Below are 9,376 nucleotides of genomic sequence, written 5' to 3'. Positions count from 1 at the left end.
GCGTGTGTGCCGTGTGGGCGTGTGTGCCGTGTGGGCGTGTGTGCCGTGTGGGCGTGTGTGCCGTGGTGTGCCGTGTAGGCCTCAGAAGACAACTTCTCGGAATTGGTCCTCACCGTCCATCTTTATGCGTCTTCCAGAAATTGAACTCAGGTCTCCAGACTCGTGACTCAACTTCCTTTACAGGTCGAGCCACCTTGCTGGTCCTTATTTGGTCCTTTGTAATGGTATTTGGTTCTCCTGATCAACCCAGTAACCTTCCTGTCTTGAGATCTTTCGCTTAGTTGCATCAGCAGAATCCCTTCTGTTGTGCAAGGCAAACCCCTCAAAGAACCTGGGGGTTGCATTGTCGACATCTTTGTGAGTCATGGTTTTGCGGTCACAGTACTGTATTAGTCTAGTTATCCAAAGTTCAACACCGGGGCTGGAGAGGCGGCCCAGCAGTGAAGAGTACTGGCTGCTCTTCCCGGGAACCCAGGCTTTATCCCCAGCACCAGCCCCGTATATCAGCTCACGACTCTCAATAACCGCAGTCCCAGGGAATCCAACACATTCTTCTGACTTCGGCAGGCGCTACATGAGGTCATTCTGAGCAACGGAGGAGGAGAAAGAGGAGGAGAAGGAGGAGGAGATGGATGAGGAAGAGGAAGAGGAGGACAGAGAAGAAGGAGGAGGACAGAGAAGAAGGAGGAGGAAGAGGAGGAGAAAGAGGAGAAAGAGGAGAAGGAGGAGAAGGAGGAGGAGGAGATGGATGAGGAAGAAGAAGAGGAGGAGGACAGAGAAGAAGGAGGAGGAAGAGGAGGAGGAGGAGAAAGAGGAGAAGGAGGAGAAGGAGGAAGAGGAGGAGGAGGAGGGAAAATGACTGAAAGACAGGAGATTTCTGCTCTTGTGTAGCTTCGAACTAAAGTGTGCTAAGAAGGAAGTTGATGGCGTGTGGAGAGTTTGGGAGCTACTTAGATCCAGGCTGCAAAGGTGCCTCGCTCAGAAGGTGATGTCTAAGATGATATTTAAAGGGTAAAGTGGCAGCCGTGGTATAATCTTTAGAGGAATACTCCAGGTGTAAGAGACAGCAAGCTCAAAAACTCTCAGGACAAAAGAATCCATGGGAAGTGCAGCCCAGGTTGGATCGGAGTACAAAGAGGAGTGGGCTGAGATCAGAACTGTAGACACCAAACCCTAGATGAACCCATCAGATGCCTTTTATTTTCATTTGTAAAATATCAGTTTGGTAATTTGGAAACACAGGATTGCAGAAAAGCAAGATGACCACAGGGACTTTTTGCCAAGGGCCTAGCATGATGACAGTAATGGTGGGGTGGGAGAGGCTGTGGGAAGGGAAGTGGAGAGAGAAGATGGTAATGGAGGTGGCACATAACTGACCCAGCACATGAAGGGCCTGCTGTGTTAGAGTGATACTCCCACAGGCTTAGCTCTAGTAACCGGGTAGCGGTGATGACAGTCAGAGCTGGGTCTGAGGGACACATGGATGGAGAGCTAGGACTCTAAAGGGATCTGTCTGGTCAGGCTGGTCAGGTCCCCATGCCCACTGAGTGTTCACATATTCAGCCTACCTTCCCCATCCATCCATCCATCCATCCATCCATCCATCCATCCATCCATCATGTCTTCATCCCGTAGCTCTGTGGGAAGGTACCTATGAGCCAGAGCTGTCCAGGACACTCCAGAAGTCCCAGAGGTAAGCAAGGACTGAGGAGCAGGTCTGAGGATGGCCACCTCAGTTTCCCTAGCCTGAGCAGTCCTGACTATAGGGTATCTCCCTTGCTAGAGAAAAGAGAAAAAAAAGACTTGTCTTATTTATTTTTCCCTTCCTCCCCAGATTTATTTTATTTATGTGTATTAGTGGAGGATTATCCACAGAGGCCAGAGTGGGGTATCAGAGCCTCTGGAGCTGGAGTTAGGGGCATTTGTGAGCATCGTGGCATGGTTGCTGGGGACCAGATTCCAGTGCTCCGAAAGAACAGCCAACACTTCTTAATCACGGAGCCATTTCTCCAGCCCCTTGCTCAGACAGTTAAAGGCAGACTTCAAATGTGAAAATGCACCCCATATCTTGGCACTAAAGTTGTTTTCAGTGGTGACTTAATTGCCTTCTGTGCTTGAGAGCAACCCAGCTTCTACCCATTTCTTGGTTCTTAGCCTTGCCCACACGGACCACGCCCTCCATGTGACTCCCAGAGGCAGGGATGGGCATGGTGTGTGCTGGCCTATAGAAACTGGGGTTATGCTGGCATCATTTTTTTTTTTCAATCATGCTGATAGAAGGAATCTCAGTGCACATCCCAGGTGGTTGGTGTGAGGGTAAGGCTGAAGCTGGGCCACTGACCCACTGACGTGACCAGGGTGATGGAACCTCTTGGGTCCGTCTGCAGAACACAGAGGGTATGAGCATAGGGTGTTAGCTGGCTGTTGGGGATGGGAATACAGGACGTGTGCCAAGCCTGTGATATGTCTGTTGCCTATTCTGGCTCAGAGGCGGGGGTGGTGACACTTCCAACTCTAATCTAGTCTATGAGGAGATAGGTCTGCCTCCCGGGATCAACTTCAAACCTGACCCTGTCACATAGTCAAAGTCAGGTGGATACCAGTGTCTAGGGTGGGGGTCGGAGGACAAATAAATTTCCTGACTGCGATAACTCCCTGAGCCTTGTGTCTCATATTTGGGTCAGAAAACCCGTGCCTCAGGGCATCAAAGTGCAGCACCAAGGCCAGAGCCTTTGGCAGCTGGATGCCTTCCAAATCTTGAGCAACAGAATTTCTTAGAGATCTGTGTTGACTCCTAATAGCAAGATGTACTTCTCTGTACGCATCCTCGATGCTCAGAAACCTGAGGAGGCAAGCTCAGATCCAGGGGATGCGAGCTCAGATCCTGACAGTGGAGTGCGCCACCAACACCAACCCGGACCGACCGACTCGGAGCCCCGCGAGAATGCAACTCCCTGGCTGCCAGCCCAGCTCCAACTCGGGTGAGGCCCTGGACGCCCATCTGACAGCTTGGGGTCGCACATTCGCCACTCCCCAGCTCTCGGTCTCTGTCCTCCACCTCCGCATCCAGACCAGCACAGCTGGCCGGAAATGACGGTGTGCACGCTGGCAGTGCTGACGTTGGCAGTCCTGCCGCTCAGAATGGCACCAGCTTCCCTGGAAAAGGATGAGGGCGTGTCACTCGCCTCTCTGTGCCCTCCCATGCCAGCAGACGCCCTGTATCTTGCATTGAAGGGAAAGAGGCAACACTGGGGATCTTTCTTTTGGGTTCTCACCTCTCCTGTAGGTTATGCTCCCTCCGTGTCCCCATTCCTGACCATTCTCATCAAAGAGACAAATGTCACCCAATGATCTCTATCTGTCCTTTCTACCAGTATGAGGTCAGCGCCTGGCAGAGTAAGGCACTGAATACACGTGAATGAGTGAGGTCATCTGGCGTCCCTCCTCCCTCTTCCATACACCATCTGAGTTTGTCCCAGGCAACTGTCTTCTCTGAAAGGGGGATTTTATATTCTCGGGTTGGGAAGTGCCTGAAATCCCTGTGTCTGCCTGGGATCCCTTCAGTGCAAACCCTCCAAGTTTCTCATGAGTGGGGTTACTTTTAGGATGTTAATGTGGACAGTATCCATCCTTACTCAGGGGTTAATGGGAGAATTCAGAGTTAGTATGAAGCCAAGTGCTCAGAACCAGGACAGGGGCACCGGACGGACAACCTGAACCGTGTGCTTGGTATTAGCATCTTAACAATGAAGTGCAACATTGCATCAATTATCCATCCATATTCTGTTTTGTTTCAAGTTGAAGGTTGCATATGTAGCCCTGGCCAGCTTGATACTTCACTAGGAGTGAGGGAGTGGACTACCTTGCCTGACTCTACTTACCCTTTTTCATAGTCAGGATCTTGTGTATCCCAGGCTTGCTTCAAACTGTATTCAAGGATGACATCTGACAGCTTGGAGTCGCACATTCGCCACTCCCCAGCCCTCGGTCTCTGTCCTCCACCTCCGCATCCAGACCAGCACAGCTGGCCGGAAATGACGGTGCGCACGCTGGCAGTGCTGACGTTGGCAGTCCTGCCGCTCTGAACTTCTTGATCCAGGAATCTGTACTTCCCAAGTGCTGAAGTTACAGGTGTATGCCATTACTCCTGATGTATGCTGGGGACCGAACCTCAAGGCTTTGTGAACGTAACACTGTGCCAACAGAGCTACTTCCCAGATCTTTTTCTGTGTGTTTTTTGCTTGGTTTTGTTTTGTGGCTCAGATTATTTTCCCACTTACTGTGTATTCTGTACTCCATAACTACTGTAGTCACAAATGCACACACTATCACACAACCACACATACATACATGCATGCATGCATGCCTGCATGCATACATACATACATTTATACAGGACTAAAAGAAAGTAAATCTTAGTGGGGTGGTGGTGGCATATGCCTTTAATCCCAACTCTTGGGTGGCTAGCCTGGTCTACACAGCAAGTGCCAAGGCAGCCAGGTCTATAAAGAGAAATCCTGTCTTAAGAAACAAAACAAGGGCTGGTGAGATGGCTCAGTGGTTAAGAGCACTGACTGCTCTTCAGAAGGTTCTGAGTTCAAATCCCAGCAACCACATGGTGGCTCACAACCATGGATCTGATGCCCTCTTCTGGTGTGTCTGAAAACAGCTACAGTGTACTTACATATAACAATAATTAAATCTTTAAAAAAAGAAAAGAAAATCAACAACAAAAAGAAAATAAACATAGACAAAATAAAATAGTGCCAAAACCACACGTTTCTAATCCATATTATTCAGGTGTGGTCATAGTGCATTCCTCCAGCCACTGGGAAACTGAGGCAGGAGAACCAGGAGTTCAAGTCTGGCTTTGGTTACATAGTGAGTCTGAGGTCAGCCTGGGCTATAGGAGACCCTGTTCAGAAACAATAAACAAAGAAAAATGAGAAACCAGGGCTGAGAGCTGGCTCAGCGTGCTGGCTTCTCTTCCAGAAGATCCAGGTTCCATCCGCAGTACCCGCATGGCCCCTGCAGGCACTGGTGTGCAGACACACTAGTATAGACAAAACTCTCATATATATCTTTTTTTTTAAAGATTTATTTATTTATTATATGTAAGTACACTGTAGCTGTCTTCAGACACTCCAGAAGAGGGCGCCAGATCTCATTACGGATGGTTGTGAGCCACCATGTGGTTGCTGGGATTTGAACTCAGGACCTTCGGAAGAGCAGTCGGGTGCTCTTACCTGCTGAGCCATCTCACCAGCCCCCTCCCCCCTTTAAAGCAAAACAAAGTAAAGAAAAATAGTGGTTAGAGTTTTAAGGAAAACACTAGGGGCTGAAATAACGTGTAGGGGATGGGCAATCTCTCAGAAAAGAGTGACTTTTAAGATGAGATGCCACAGGAGGAGGAATGGGTCAGGCAGCAGAACAGAGGACCAAGGGATGAAAGAGGCTTTGGGAATGACCTGCACAGAGGCCTGTGCAGGAAGAGGGGTGTGGGCTTGGGAAACCAGAAACTGAGAGAGCAAATATAGATTGTTTGTTCAGGCTGTGGAGACTCTGTGTGTGTGTGTGTGTGTGTGTGTGCGTGTGTAGAGCCCTGGTTGGACTGGAATGTGCTATGTAGACCAGGCTGGACCTGTATTATTCACAGAGATCCACCCACCTCTGCCTCCTGACTGCTGGGGTTAAAGTTGTGTGCCACCACACTGACAGCAATGTGGTACTTTTAAATGTGGTGCCAAAGGTTGGGCATGGCGGAACATGCCTGGAATCTTAGCACTTGGGAGATGGAGGCAGGATTAGGTGTTAAAGATCATCCCAAACTTAGATTTTTTTTCCCTCTTGGAGAACAGATAACAGGCCTGATTTCTGAGTATATTTGCCTGTGTGTGAGTGTACACTGTGTATGTAGGCCAGAAAAGGGTATTGGATCCCCTGGAGCTGAAGTTATAGGTTGTGTGTGTGCGCTGCTGGACATGGGTGGTTAGAACTGAACTCAGGTCCTCTGGAAGAGCAGCAAGCACTCTAAGCCATGGAGGCATCTCTTCAGCCCCCAGGAGTCAGAATTTTGTCTTCCGAGCCAGCTAAGCCCAGTCTCAGGGCTTCTCTCGGGCTTAGCATGTGTGAATGAAGAAGTTCCCAGCTGGTTCCGTCCCTCAGCTGTTCAAAGATAACACTTCCCCAGCCTTTCCAGTCTTCCCAGCTGAGGCCCAGACAGTGTGGAGTGGAAACCAGCCATCTCAGCTGCATCCCCATTAATCACTGACTCAGGAATGTCAGAGACAGTGAAATGGTCATTGTTTTATGCCGTTTGGTGGGGACGTTGTTCTGTGAAATGCTTCCGAAAATCTCCATCTGGTTGACATCCAACTTCCAGGATTCCAAAAGTTTTCCCTCCTTGCTGCTGCCTTGGTTTAGCCCTTCCCCGCTCACCAACTCCCTGCCTGCTCCCAGTATTCAGGTTTCTGTCCCTCCTGCATCAGCCAGGACAATTTGCTAAGACCTAATGTCATCTGATGACATCATTTCTCCACTTCAAAGGCCTTTTTAGTGGTTGTGCAATACAATTAGAGCTTATTAGGTTGTATGTAGTCCTGTAGGGTCGGCTCCTGGGTTATCTCAATTGTTATCTCCCATCGAAGTCTCCCTCCAACCAGGTCTCTGGATGTGAGGCTCTCTAAGCTCCAGGCCTTTCTGCTGCTTGCTCTCCCTAATGGCTGGAAGCTGAAAATTTTCCACTTGTCTGTGTAGATTTCCTTCCGTTTCCTTCATTTTCCATGGCCGAGCTTTCCCAAAACTCTGTCACCGGCTTTTCTCAATCTTCTGCTTTCCGTGGGTTCACCTGATTAGCAGGAAGTTGGAAGCAAGGCAGGAGTAATGTGGGGGTGTTCATTCCAACTTTCCTTTCCTTTCTGGAGACTACAGCCCAGGCAGGGGATTATCCTCTAGTGGGTTCCCTCTCCCTGGGCACTGGCAGCTATCCCTTCCTTTGCCCCTTAGTGGTCTCAGTAACCCGTTCCGACCCCATAGCGCTTCCCAGTGAGAAACCTCTCTCGAGTAATCCCTCCTCTATCTGTTTCCAGCCTGTACTAACATTCTCGGTCACCTTCCAAGCTTCAGCCTAGACTCTCCTCCTCAGCCACTTTCTTTCTTATCTAGTTCTACCAGGGCCCTGAGTAGAGATTGACTTTCAACGTCATAGCTCTCAATGTCTTGATTTATTGGCAGTAGAGACATGTACAGCTTAGGCCCTTGCCTCCTTCAATGGTACCCGGCACTTAATAGGATCGGAGTCAATGTCTGCTGGATGAATGATGGTTGAATTTAGAGAAAGGACTCCGGAGAGGGACACAGGAGCCACTGACCAGTGAGTCTTTTATTCTGGCCACAAAACAAGAGCATGGCATGCTTTCCCATAGCCAAGAACCTCCCAGAAGATTGTCACATTGATAAGAAAAGAGTAATTTCTCTACGTGTTCAGAGGTTCTATTTTATTTACTGATGGTGCCTTTATGCAGACAGATTGTTTTCTTAAAATGTTTACTATGAAAATGTTTACATGTATACAGTCGTAGAGAGACTGGTTTGCTGACTTAGTTTCCTTGCCGGTGACAGCTTTTATTTTTCTTTATTTTTGTAGGGCTGGGGATGGAACCCGGAATGTCCTGCATGCTAAGCAGGCAATCTGTCAGCTAAGCTGCTTCCCATGTTCCTTGGCCTTCATTTTAAAAGTCCAGTTTATTGAGGTGCAGTTTACACACAGTAAAGCTCACTCTCTTGAGGCCTATTGTTCTGAGAAAAATCAAACAGAAGGTTTTCATTGCCCCTCTAAGTTCCCTCCTTATCTTTCTCAGTCCACCCTTCCCACCTCTAGCTCCCAGCAACTGCTGGCTTGCTTTCTGCTCCCACGGCTCCACCATTCCCCGAATGTCTATAAATGATAATATCGTATATTATAGCCAGGAGGGGGGCAGTGTATAACTGTAATCGCAACACTCAGGAGGTAGAAGCAGGAAGATCAGAAATTCAAGGCCAAGCTCAGGTACATAAAGAGTTCCAGGTCAGCCTGGGTGACACGAGATCCTGTCTGCAAATAAGCAAAGAAACAAGAAAACTTTATATTCAGTTAATACCTGATCCACCAACCAACTAAGCCAGAGGCAGATTAATTTCTGTTATCTTAGGCAAGCTGAAGATTGGAATTTGATAGTCTGACTGGGACTCTCTTGAGAAGCCCACAGGTCAGTGGCGTTGGTGCCAAGTGCTGGTCCACAGATTCTCAGGTATTATTTGTTTGAGACAGGGTCCTGCTGTGTAGCTCTGACTGGCCTGGAACCAGCTATGTAGAACAGGCTGGTTTTGAACTCAAAGAGACCCACCTGCCTCTCCCTCTTGTGTGCTGGGATTAAAGGCCTGTGTTAGCATACTTGGCTTGGTGCTATGCTTTTTTTTTTTTTTTAAACTGAATAAAGAAACCATTCATTATCTCAGAGTGATTAAAAAAAAAGCCCCGGGGGCACACCCAGAATTTTGTAGGGACAACATACCTTTGGAGAAAAGCTAGAGCTACCCAATGCTGTGGCTTGTTCTGTGAGGTAGTGAGACCATGCCCTCTCTCTCTACCTCCGCACCTGCTCCAGCTGCCTTGATGGGGCATACTCCTCATTTTACAACTCTGGGATCCCCCTTTAGGTTAAAGTCATGTTGTTAAGAACTATCCAGGATTCTCAGAAACTTCTAGACACAGTAACATGATTGTGTGAGGGGTGGAACACATACATCATACATGGCTCTGGCTGTCCTACTGTCCTGGCTTGCTACGGTATATATATATATATATATATATATATATATATATATATATATATATATTAGATACCAGATTATTTTGGATTTTGCCAATGCTGGCCTCAAACTCATTATTCACCAAGGATGACAGTGGGCTGTCCCTCTTGCCTTCACCTCCTGAGTTCTGAGATCTCATATGTGTATCAACTATTTTTATTGGGTTGTCAGATATTACTCTTAATTTAATAATTAGAGTGCTTGCCTAACATACAAGAACCCCTTGGTTCAATCTACAGCACCCCATAATACCAAGGATGATCATGTAACCTGTGGCCTTGGTACTTGGGAGATGGATTAAAACATTCATCACCAGTAACAGGGAGTTCAAGGCAAGCCTATGATAAACTCCTCACAAAACAAACACAGTGTACTAGGCTATACCATGGGTAACTCCTTTCTTCTGAAACCAGGATCTGTGATGTTTATGTCATGTCCTCTGCACTTCAAAGAGTTCTCAGGGAAGCCAGGGAGCTAGGTAGGCGTCAAGACCCAAGGGATCTTTCACTGCTGAGCTGCCTTCCTG

The sequence above is a fragment of the Mus caroli genome, chromosome 11, assembly GCF_900094665.2.
Source record: "Mus caroli chromosome 11, CAROLI_EIJ_v1.1, whole genome shotgun sequence".
Taxonomy (NCBI): Eukaryota; Metazoa; Chordata; class Mammalia; order Rodentia; family Muridae; genus Mus; species Mus caroli.
The sequence above is the reverse complement of the archived record's forward strand: the minus strand, read 5'-3'. Positions refer to the sequence as shown.